Raw genomic sequence first — 12,901 nt, 5'->3', positions numbered from 1 at the left:
GCCGGGGGATGCCATATATATAGGCTTCCAAGTCGTGTAGCCGTTGCTCCAACGGTCAGCAGAAAACTGCGTATCATCGGATGAACCGATGCCTCTACCTGGGGTAGCGTCGGTTCATCCGGTCACTTTCAGACCCGAAGTAGCAGTTGAGCTTCTGACGCATTCTGCGACCCCATCGGTTTAACCGATGAGCTGGCATCGGTTCAACCGGTCACTCAACTAGCCATTGGCCTCTTTCTCTCCTGCTGACATCATTACACCGGTGCTTTGCTCCGATGCCTCGTTGGTTCAACCGGTGCTGAAGATTTGGCTCCTGCGCGCTTGACATCGTCTCTGGAACATGGTACGTTGAATGCACCGATGCCTATCTTGAAGCCGTCGGTTCAACCGGTGCTTCACTTGATCTTCTCATGATCTCCAGAGGCGCACATAGTTGTGCCAATAGCCAGGTCGTCGGATCATCCGACAACCATCGGATGCACCGATGCCTATAGCATCGGTTCAACCGGTGCTACTGATTTCTGCAGAACTCGTCCAATTCAACGTTTCTTTGAGTTCTTTCTTCGTGTTTTGCTTTGCATGGCCTTTTTACTTCATCCCTGGGATCTAGAAATGTTCACTTAACAATACCATTAGTCCCATTGATTGTGTTGTCATTCGATCACCAAAATCACTCGAAATGACATAAATGGTGCCATGTTCGTTACACGGTCAGACCGGTCGACGCAAAAACTGAGGAGCTGCATACTCAGCCGCAAGTGTGCACTCCTCCGCCCCCCTAATCTAAGGGTCTCGCTCCACCACCTCCCACCCCTCTGCATACCGGCGGATAAACTTGACACAGCAGGGGTAGAAGTCAATGTCCGGATGGCCTTAAATAATTATGGCAACAAACCCTGAATATACTAATACTTAGCCCGCAAGCGTGCACTCCTCCGACCCCCCTAAACTGAGCAGCATGCATGATTTACAAATTAACAAGCAACTAATACCCAAAACAATTTCCAACTAATTACCTTAACTACCCTAACCGAACCCTCTCAGCCACGGCCACACCGGTCAGACCGGTCCACACGACCACTCACAGAAAGTTCACAGGGTCGGATGATCCGCCCATAGGCCGGATGATCTGGCCCAACAGTACCTTTTGCCTCTGCGAAGTTTCGGATGATCCGACCCACAGGTCAGATAATCTGGACTCACTACTACCGGTCAGACCGGTCTATCCAACCGGTCAAACCGGTCTATGCAACTCTAACGTGCCAAAGGTAGAATTCCCTGCTGCGCTAAATCCAACCCACCAAAACTGAAATACTTCTAGGCTCTAGTTGAGTGACTCCTATGGAGGGAATCTACCAAGGGAAACCACTTAAAACTACCTAAAAAGAGAGATTGAGCCATCCAAGCCAAAACACCTTGGATGAACAATTTCGTCTACAAATTTCAAAACACCCCCTAGGCTCTAGTCCAGGGATTCTAGTAAATGTGTTGAACCAAAGGAATTCACCTAGAACCACCTAGAACGAGAGATCACCATCACAAGCTCATTTACCTGGATTGACTTCTCCTCTCGCGAAGAACTCAAAGAACCATAGCACCTCCGGGGAAATCAAGTGGGAGAGATGATCTTCCACCGGTTGGCAGTCCTCCTTGGCCTAGGATCAATTGGGAATGGAGGGATTTGGGTTCTAGGGTTTGGGTGAGGGAGTGAGCTCGGGAGAGAGTGAGAGAGCTGGTGAGGGTGGATGATCTGATGAAAGAAGAGAGAGAGTGATTTAAATGCTGTGGGGCCCAAAACGGTTGAAACAGGTTCAACCGGTCAGACCGATTGTCACGACCGGTCAGACCAGTCCGAGTTGAACTGTTCCAAAAATTGTTGAAAATTTTTCCACTAGTGGTTTGTGTCGGTAATGACTGTAATTAGCCTTAATGATAAGTAATTAACACCAGAGGTGTTACAACCCTTTCCCCTAAAAGAAATCTCATCCCGAGATTTAATGGAGGTGCTAAACTGCAAGAAAAGTGAAGGGTTAGGTACCTTGGTAAGTTCGCAACAACTCCGGATATTTGGATTTAAGAAACTCTTTGGTTTCCCATGTGGCTTCTCGCTCAGAGTGATTGCTCCACTGAACCTTATAGAAATTACTGGTTTGATACTGAGTAACCCGAGTCTTGTGATATACTATTTTCACTGGATACTCTGGATAGACAAGATCGGGCTCCAGTTATAATTTCTCTATGTCAATCACCTTTTCTGGAACACGGAGGCATTTCTGGAGCTGAGACACATGAAATATATTATGAACAGTGGATAATTGGGCAGGAAGTTCCAGGCGATACGCTACCAGCCCGCATTGCTCAATGATAAGAAACGGCCCGACATAGCGAGGTGCCAGTTTTCCTTTTACGCCGAATCGCTGAACCCCTTTCATGGGAGACACCCGCAAATAGACATGATCTCCCACTTGAAACAGGACAGATCGACATTTCTTATCCGCGTAACTCTTTTGTCGGGATTTTGCAATCTTTAAATTTTCCTGAATAACCCGAACTTGTTCTTCAGCCTCACAAACAACATTGGGTCCGAAAAAATTCCTTTCTCCGGCTTCTGACCAATTTAATGGAGTCCTACACCTTCGCCCATATAATGCCTCAAAAGGAGCTATTATGATGCTCTCTTGATAGCTATTGTTATAAGCGAACTCGGCTAAGGGTAGACATTCTTCCTATTTCTGATTGTAAGTGAGTGCACACGCTCTGAGCATATCTTCCAAAATCTGATTAATTCTTTCTGTCTGGCCATCCGTCTGGGGATGATAGGCTGAATGCGGATCAGTTGCGTCCCAAGGGCAGCGTGGAAATGTTCCCAGAATCGGGCAATGAATTGAGTACCCCGGTCCGAAATGATTGTCTTTGGAACCCCATGGAGACTCACAATACGGTCCATGTACAATTGGGCATATTGTTTTGCCGTATGTGTGGTCTTTACCGGCAGAAAATGAGCCGACTTGGTAAGGCGATCCACAATAACCCATACCGAATCATACCCCTTGGAAGTTTTGGGTAAGCCGACAATGAAATCCATACTTATATCTTCCCACTTCCAGGATGGAATACTCAGGGGCTGTAAAGGGCTGGCTGATCTCAAATGGCTCGCCTTAACCCTTTGACAACTGTCACATTCCGATACATATCGGGCAATTTCTCGTTTCATCCTCATCCACCAGAAATGTTGTTTCAAGTCTTGGTACATTTTATTACTGCCTGGGTGGATAGAATATCTAGAAAGATGAGCTTCATCAAGAATTTGCTTTCGTAGCTCCAAATCTTTAGGTACCACCATGCGATTATCAAACCACAAGACTCCCTCGCTATCTTGGTGAAAACAGGCAGCCTTAGGATCACTTCCCATAAGTCTTTGTCTGATCTTCTCCATGCCTGGATTACTTTTCTGTGCAGTGACAATTTGATCTCGAAGCGTAGGTGTGAGGGTAACATTGGCGAGTGTGCCTTCGGATACAATGGCCAGATTTAATTTTCCCATCTCCTGGCATAGAGTTGCATGCACTACTGTGACTGAGATGCAACTGCAGCTGGCTTTGTGACTCAATGCATCGGCTACAACATTAGCCTTGCCCGAGTGATAGTGAATCTCCAGATCATAGTCCTTAATCAACTCCAACCACCTTCTCTGGCATAAATTTAGCTCACTCTGGGTAAAGATGTACTTGAGGCTCCTGTGGTCGGAGTAGATATGCACTGGATTACCCAGAAAATAATGGCGCCAGATTTTCAATGCATGCACCACTGCTGCTAGCTCCAAATCATGGGTGGCATAATTCTCTTCATGTCGTCTAAGGGCTCTGGAGGCATAAGCAATCGCCCGCTAGTCCTGCATAAGGACGCAGCCTAGTCCCGTGCCTGATGCATCACAATAGACATCAAACGGCCGAGTAATATCTTGCTGGGCCAAAACAGGGGCCGACATTAAAAGCTTTTTCAAGGTCTGAAAAGCCTGCTCACAATTGTCATCCCAATTAAATCTCACCCCTTTCTTAAGCAATTCAGTCATAGGCCTAGCAATTTTGGAGAAGTCCGGCACAAACCGGCGATAGTAACCTGCTAGCCCAAGGAAACTCCATATCTCGGGAACAGAGGTAGGAGCCTTCCAATTCAGGATATCCTGAATCTTACTAGGATCAATAGAAATCCCCTTTTCTTAGTTGATGTGGCCCAAGAACTGGACTTCCTTGAGCCAAAAATCACATTTACTGAATTTAGCATACAATTTGTGCTCCCGCAGGCACTGAAGCACAATGCGAAGGTGCTCCGCATGCTCCTCTTCGTTCTTGGAATATATAAGAATGTCGTCAATGAAAACTACGACAAACTTATCTAGCTCAGGCATGAATACCGAGTTCATGAGATACATGAAATGAGCAGGGGCATTTGTCAGCCCGAAAGACATAACCAGATATTCATAAAGCCCATATCTGGTAGAAAAGACTGTCTTAGGAATATCTTCAACTCGGATTTTGATCTGATGATAACCCGAGCGGAGATCAATCTTGAAAAATACTTTGGCCCCGAATAGCTGATCAAACAGGATGTCAATCCGGGGAAGTGGATACTTGTTCTTGATTGTGACGGCATTCAAAAGTCTATAGTCCACACACAATCTGAGGCTTTGATCTTTCTTTTTAACGAAGAGTGCAGGACAACCCCAAGGTGACGTGCTAGGACGGATATAGCCTTTATCAAGCAGTTCTTGCAATTATTTTTTTAACTCCGCCAGCTCATTGGGTGGCATCCGATAAGATCTTCTGGAAATTGGTGCCGTCCCCGGTTGCAGTTCAATGGCAAACTCCACACTATGATCAGGTGGCATGCCTGGCAGATCGTCCGGGAAGACATCCGGATACTCACATACCACTGGTATGTCAGCCAAATTTTTGCCCTCAACCTGATTCACTGTACACGTGGAAGGCATATGGTTCCTCAAAGTCAAGGTCATAGGATCATGAACAGATGATTTTATGTGCACAGAGTGGGCATTAGTGTCTAAAAGAACTCCTTGTTCCTTCATCCAGTTCATGCCAAGTATAATATCCACTTTTTGAGTTGGGAGTACTATAAGATGTGCTATAAATCCTTTTCCTTGTAACTAGAGAGGCACTCGCCTGACAATTTGGTTGGTAATTAATTGTCCCCCAGGCAAATGAATATTGTATGGACTTGGCATATTTTCTATTTTTAATCCCCGCCTAATGGCACACTCCTTGCTAATGAATGTATGAGATGCCCCAGAGTCAAACAATATGGTGACGGGACGATCGTTTACAGAAAATGTACCCGCCATCACTGGAGCTCCCTCCGAGATACCCTCAACGGTAGTGTAGTGCACCTGTCCTGGCTTGAAGTGAGCAACCTTGCCCTTCTGATTCGGTTGACTTGCTTGCTGTCCTTGCTTGGGCGGCATCGGGCAATCACGTGCAAAGTGTCCCACTTGCCCACTGTTGTAGTAGGGGTACAAATTGGGACGTGCCCCCTGCTGCGGCACCCAAACTTTCTGCTCAACCTGCTGAGGAACAGGAGGCCTGGCTATCCCCTATGGCTGCGAGTATTGGGGTGGCCGATAGCCCCACTGCTGCTGTGGTGGCCTAGACAAAGGCTGGTGCTGGAAGGGGGCCCTTTGTGGTACAGTCTGCACGAGTCGGAATCTCTGTGGGGTACTGCTAGCAGATCCTGCTGCCGGCGCCTTTCTCTTCTTTTCTGCCTTATGAGCTAGGTGGGCGTCCTCCTGAACAATAGCCCCATTGACTAGCTCACTGAAGGTGTTGAATTTAAACATTGCCAGGCGATCCTAGAGCTTTTTGCTAAGCCCCTGCCTGAAACACGCATGTTTCTTCTCATCAGTGTCTACGTGGTACCCATCATATTGAGATAGGTTATTGAAAGCCTGGGAATACTATAGCACACTATTGTTGACTTGTTTCAGGGTCAAGAACTCCGTCTGTTTTCTTCTAATCACTCCGGCTGGAACATGATGTTCCCTAAAAGCTTCCTTGAACTCTGCCCAGGTGAACCGAGTGCCAGCCGGGAACATGGCCACATGATTACCCCACCATGTGCGTGCGGGACCCCTGAGCTGCTGTGCTGCAAACCCTGCCTTGTCCTCATCATTATATGGGTACATGGTGAACTTTGATTCAATAGTCTTGAGCCAACTGTCCGCTTCGAGTGGCTCGTCTGCTTTATGGAAAAGCGGCGGCTGGGTCCCCAGGAACTCCTGGTACCCAGGAACAGGTGGTGGGTGGTGGTGTCCTGGCCGTGGTGCTGCCCCCTGCTCCACGAACTGATGAAGGAGTGCCGTCTGCTTGTCGCGCCCCGTCAACATGGCCGCAATGGCCTGAACCAAATCAGGAGGCGGCCGTGGTGCTCTACCATCGTCTGCCATTCTGCATTCAACCATGATTGGTTTAGTCACCTTATCTTGATTACTTAAAAATAATAATCACGACATCAACTAATATCCAAATCATGGAAGAAATTGCAGAAACTACAACATTTAAATCCACTGGCATGTGTTCTGTCTGCTCTACACCGGTCGGACCAGTGCCACCAACCGGTCAGACCGGTCTTCCTGGCACTATACCGGTTTAACGTAGCGGAACCGGTCAGACCGGTAACAATGACCGGTCAGACCGGTCTGTACCCAGAAATAAACTTTATTGCTAATTCTGAAGTGAAAAGCCTCCAAACAGATCCCCAAATGCACTTTTCAAATTAATGAATGATATGATGCATGAATACCAAAGTCATCATCCCAATGCAACCGAAAGAAAATACAATTAACATGATGCATGGACGTCCTGCGATAAATCTCTCAATCCCAAAACCAATCCTCTAATTACAACTCCAACATAAACAATATAGGGCTATATAGGGCTATTACGAGTAATCCCCACTAACACTACTAAATTACTTTCATCCTAAGTCAGAAATCCGTTTTTAATTTGTAATTTTTGAAAATTAGTCATGCTCGTACCACCCCCGATGCATTTCGGCTCTGATACCAGCTGTGACGGAACTGCCAAATTAAAACTCTAAATTAAGCGCAATGGTCGTCATTTGAACACATCAGGCACATTCGCTTAATGGCTTAATTTGGCGATCCGTTCTCAACCCACGGCCTGATCGAAACATCACTGGTAGTCCCACGCGAAGGTGGGCGCAGATGGTACAAGCACAACATAATACTTAGAAATACATACACCACGAAGAGGAAACATTAAGTTTTACAAACCGAGTTCAAAAGTACATATAATTTTACATAAATTGCATAATTTACAAAACTTTACAATAGATGTGACTGAAGTTCGAATAGAAAGGATCCTACAACTACACTAGCCTTCATCAGTTCTGATTCTTCATGACCGGTCAGACCGGTTGACCAAATCGGTCAGACCGGTCCAGCCTGGACCAACCTTGACTACCGGTCAGACCGGTCCACAGACCAGTCAGACCGGTCGACGCAAAAACTGAGGAGCTGCATACTCAGCCCGCAAGCGTGCACTCCTCCGACCCCCCTAACCTAAGGGTCTCGCTCCACCACCTCCCACCCCTCTGCATCCCGGCGGATGAACTTGACACAGCAGGGGCAGAAGTCGACGTCCAGATGGCCTGAAATAATTATGGCAACAAACCCTGAGTATACTAATACTCTGCAAGGCTTACCCGACGATGGGTATACATAGCTCATTATCTAGACATGCACGGCTTTCTGGCTAGTGGGTTTGTTTTGCAGAAAAGCATCTATAGGTGGATCCTTATTTTCAATATTTTAGCCGCATATATTATATAGATAGACTATCAACTAATGTTTGCATATCTAAAGCAATCATGTTAGAGCATTCAATAGTAATTCAAATTAGTATCCATCATATTTCACTAATATTCTAACTCATTTTTTCTAAGGCGACAAAGAGATCAAGGCTCTCATATCCACGAGACACGGCGAATCGATCCGATTTAACCTTGCAAGGTGGACCTAACCAACACGGCACGCATAAGCCCCGTCGGACCACACGCACCAACCATTCCCCTCCCCGCCTCGAACTACAGGACCGCCCCACCATCATATGGTCAGCCGAGCTCAATGTGAGACCACCAAAAGTAAATACATGCATCCCAATTCTCCGCGACTACTCGACTACCCCAGGAGGTGAGATGTGGTCCTGTACTTTCGAAGAGAGGCAGTACTAGGTTTCGACTACCTCCTACTCCCGGCATGCGATTAGTACAGTTCAATCCCCGATCAGCACTGTCGATAACGACCGGTCCTTAATCGACACAGACGGGGCTAAGACAACCAGGAAAACGGTCCTGCTGCCATACCTACATATCATCATCATTCCCCGTTCGGTCTCAAGTTTCCATCATTTCCACATTTCATTCCATATCTCAAATACTGAAGTATAAAGATAAATATACATCTCGCGAGTAACCGGCAATTACTCGACTTCTAAGTATCCTATATCTCGCGAGTGATAAGAAATCACCCGGCTTCTATCGAGTTCTATTAAGCATGGCATTACTATCGACCTATACATACTAGTATAAAGCCCAAGGAAGCCTAGGGATCATGCAACTATAGTTTCAAACAACTCCTGAACATAATGCACAAGTAATAAATAAACATATATATATAGTGAATCATAATTTAAAATAATAGGACATGCACCGGGGCTTGCCTTTGTAGGAATATGGGGTAGCAAAAACAAAAATTTCTACCACATAAACCAGAATTACTGCAGTTATAGATCACGGGATTACCACTAGACGCGTGGTTGCGGAACTTCTATAGTGCGTCGGTGTAGTGCAGATGGAAGCCGGCAGTGCAGTTGCGTGAACCTCCTCACGTGCGGCTCGTCCTTTGTGCAGCAGATGCGGCACCTCCAAGGTATCCACACGTACGAGAAGAAGCGTCGCGATCCGGATTGCTAGATCCGCGAAGACGACCTAGGGCGTGGGCGCGAAGGAGGGGGTACTTTAGCGAAACGTGAACAGCAACCGGGTACTGTAGCGGCGTGTGAACAGTAAGCCTGGGATCCCTCCCTTGGCCTTCCTCTTTGCTTATATAGCCCCGGGGCGCCCCCTTTAGATGGGCTTGGGCTTTCCTTTAATGGGCTTGCCATAGGGTGGCCCCCTAATGGGCTAACCCTATAGCGCCCCCTAATAGGCTTCTCCATTGAGGCCCATTAGTGCAACTAAGCCCAGTCTAATTTGGATCTCATCCTCATTAGGCTTCTTTCCCTTAAGTGTGTGACCTTATGGGCTCACGCGCGAATAGACATGACCCGAGTACTCTTACTCGGCCCAATAGTAGACAGCGGCCTCTAGCAAGACATGTCAACTCCTATGCACACGCAAAGATCATATCAGACGAGCCGTTACAATGTCATATATATGTTGTTCCCTTTGCCTCACGATGTTTGGTCTAGCTTGAAGCCGACCACTCTTTCTCGATCCAGTGATTCGGAATCCTTGGTTAACTCTTAACCCTAGCATGACCATGTGTTTCTTGATCCGAATCACTCGAGGGGCCCAGAGATATCTCTCTCTTGTAGAGAGGGGCAAATCCTATCTTGACCAACCATGTCTCACAACATGCTTCTTGACAGACCCGAAAGCCACCTTTATAACTACCCAGTTACGGTGCAGCGTTTGATGGCACCTAAGTAAGTCGGTTCACATCTTGAGTACATACGATGATCTCTGGTCTTAGGACACAGCGTACATATTGTGTAATGAGAAGTTATCATCTCATGTTGGGTCAGTTCAATCTCATGTCTTACATGAGCCCACATTATTAGTTTGACATCCCCATGTCCATGACTTGTGAAACGTAGTCAATCAACTAATACATGTGCTAGTCTAATATTCATGTGTGTCCTCACATGAGCTCCGACTAGGAACACTTTAGAATATCCATACAAGTAAAGAGTTTCACAAATACTTCACATAAGCATTAATCAATACAAGTTGTCATCCATGTATATTCAAGGAACACTTTATTAATCATAAATATAAGGAAATATGATTGCCTCTAGGGCATATTTCCAACAGCCTTCGGGTTGCTGCTCTGCACTGGGGTGAACCGGGCCTTGGGCCGGGGCCTCACGCCTCTCCTCCTGCTGGGCCTGCTCTAGCGGCTCCTGTGGCTCCGCAACCACCTTGAACACAACCTCCTCCATCGCGGCTGCTACACGTGTGCATATGCATATGATATGAGGAATGCATGCATGATTTACAAATTAACAAGCAACTAATACCCAAAACAATTTCCAACTAATTACCTTAACTACCCTAACCGAACCCTCTTAGCCACAGTCACACCGGTCAGACCGGTCCATCCGACCGGTGAAAGCATCTAGGCCCCTAATTCGAGTTTTGGTAATTAATGACAACAGTTTGTGGATTAACGATTTCATTTGAGATAAAGAGTATAGGTTGATCCACGGATGAAAGAGATTTGGTTGTGAATGTATGGAGTTTTGGAGATGATGAGCAAAGCTCGGGCTCAAGGCAAAGGTATAAAATAGGGCTTTTGTATTTTACCGGTCACAAGGAATTTAGTGGATGAAAAGTGACCGGATTTGTTGGATAGATAGCCGTACTATCAAGAGGGGTTGTGTACTCATGCTTGACGGATCTTTAGTGCCATTTTGCTCAAAATGATGAAAAGAAGAAGAAGAAGTTCATCAAGAAGAAGAAGAATGGCCAAGCTTATTTTGTTGAATGGGATTCCGATGCAAGCTCCGATGATGATGATGATGATGACAAGCCATCCAAGGGAGTTGCCGGGATCGCCATCAAGGAGGCTCCATCACTCTTCTCTACACCACATTGTCTTATGGCAAAGGGTGGTGCAAAGGTACAACAAGATGGTGAACTTGATGAACTTTCATATGATGATCTTGTTTAAATGCTTAATGATGCCGATGAATTCATGACAAAGGAAAATGTTAAGTTTAAGGACTTGAAGTTGAAGTTTACTTCTCTTCAAGATTCCTATGAGGAGCGAAAGACTTCTCATGAGAATCTAAAAGAAACTCATGAGAAGCTTGAGGAAGCTCACAATACCTTGCTTAATCGATGATAAATCTTGTGGCTCTATCTCTACTAGTTCTTTTTGCACCAAAATTTATAACCCATCTTGCAATGAATCTCTCATTATGGAAAATGATTTGTTAAAGAAAGAGATCACTTGTTTGACTAATGATTTGAGAAAGTGCTATGATAGTAGAGCCAAGTTTAATCATTGTTGGGCAAGCCAAAAGTTCACATTGAATAAGCAAGGGTTTGGATATATTTCTAAGAAAGTGAAGATGGCTTTTGTGCAAACCAAAACTACTTTTGTGAAGAGTAGTGGTAAGCCATATTGTGAAAAATGCAAGAAGGTTGGTCATGTTGAGAAGAATTGCACCAACAAGAAAGTCATATCCTTTGATTCAAGTTACATGCTTATGAAAAATTCAAATGGCAATGTTAGTGCAAAATTTGTTGGGATACCTATAAATGGTGCTAAAAAGAATACCATTTGGGTGCCAAAAGTCTTGGTCACTAACGTTCAAGGACCCAAGAAAGTTTGGGTACCTAAAAGAGTTACTTCCTCTTTGTAGGTGAATTACAAGTCCGGAGGAAGACATTGGGTGCTTGATAGTGGATGCACTCAACACATGCCCGGAGATCCAATGATGTTTTCCTCTCTAGATGAGAATGTGGGTGGCTATAGTGACATCATCTTTGGTGACAATAGCCGGGGCAAAGTCAAAGGAGTTGGTACAATTCCTATCTCAAGCGATCATTCTCTTTCAAAAGTATTGTTGGTTGATTCTCTCAAGTTTAATCTCTTAGCGGTCACTCAACTTTGTGATTTTGGATATAAGTGTAGTTTCACTAAAGATGATGTGGTAGTGACTAGCTTGGATGGAAAAGATCACATCTTTATGGGATTCAGACATGAGGATGTATATCTTGTGGATTTTGCTACTAAAGAGGCAAACTTGTCTACTTGCTGGTTCACTCAATCATCCTTGGGTTGGTTATGGCATAGAAGGCTTGTTCATGTTGGCATGAAGCAACTCAACCGACTTTTGAAGCATGATTTAGTAGTTGGCTTGAAGAATGTGAAGTTTGAAAAAGATAAGCTATGTAGTGCATATCAAGCCGGAAAGCAAGTTGCAAATACTCATCCCACTAAGAGTGTCATGTCAACCGAGAGACCATTGGAATTATTGCATATGGATTTATTTGGTCCTACAACATATAGAAGTATTGGTGGGAATTGCTATTGTCTTGTGGTAGTGGATGATTACTCAAGATATACATGGGTTTTCTTTCTTCATGACAAGGCCGATACATGTGACACATTCAAGAAATTCTTCACAAGGGCCGAAAATGAATTTGAACTCAAGGTGAAGAAAGTGAGGAGTGACAATGGAAGTGAGTTTAGGAACACAAGAGTTGAGGAATGGTGTGATGAGAAAGGAATCAAGCATGAATTCTCAACCAAGTACACTCCGGAACAAAATGGTCTTGTTGAGAGGAAAAATAGAACCTTGATTGATATGGCAAGATCAATGCTCTCCGAGTACAATATTTCGGATAGCTTTTGGGCCGAAGCAATCAACACGGCTTGTCATGCCTCAAATAGATTGTATTGCCATAGATTTCATAACAAGACCCCATATGAGTTGCTCATTGGAAGGAAGCCAAATATATCATATTTTAGAATGTTTGGTTGCAAATGCTATATTCTCAAGAAGGGAACTCGGTTATCAAAGTTTCAAAACAAATGTGATGAGGGTTTTCTTCTTGGATATTTATCTTATAGCAA

Source organism: Panicum virgatum, chromosome 9N (genome assembly GCF_016808335.1).
Source record: "Panicum virgatum strain AP13 chromosome 9N, P.virgatum_v5, whole genome shotgun sequence".
Classification (NCBI taxonomy): Eukaryota; Viridiplantae; Streptophyta; class Magnoliopsida; order Poales; family Poaceae; genus Panicum; species Panicum virgatum.
The sequence above is the reverse complement of the archived record's forward strand: the minus strand, read 5'-3'. Positions refer to the sequence as shown.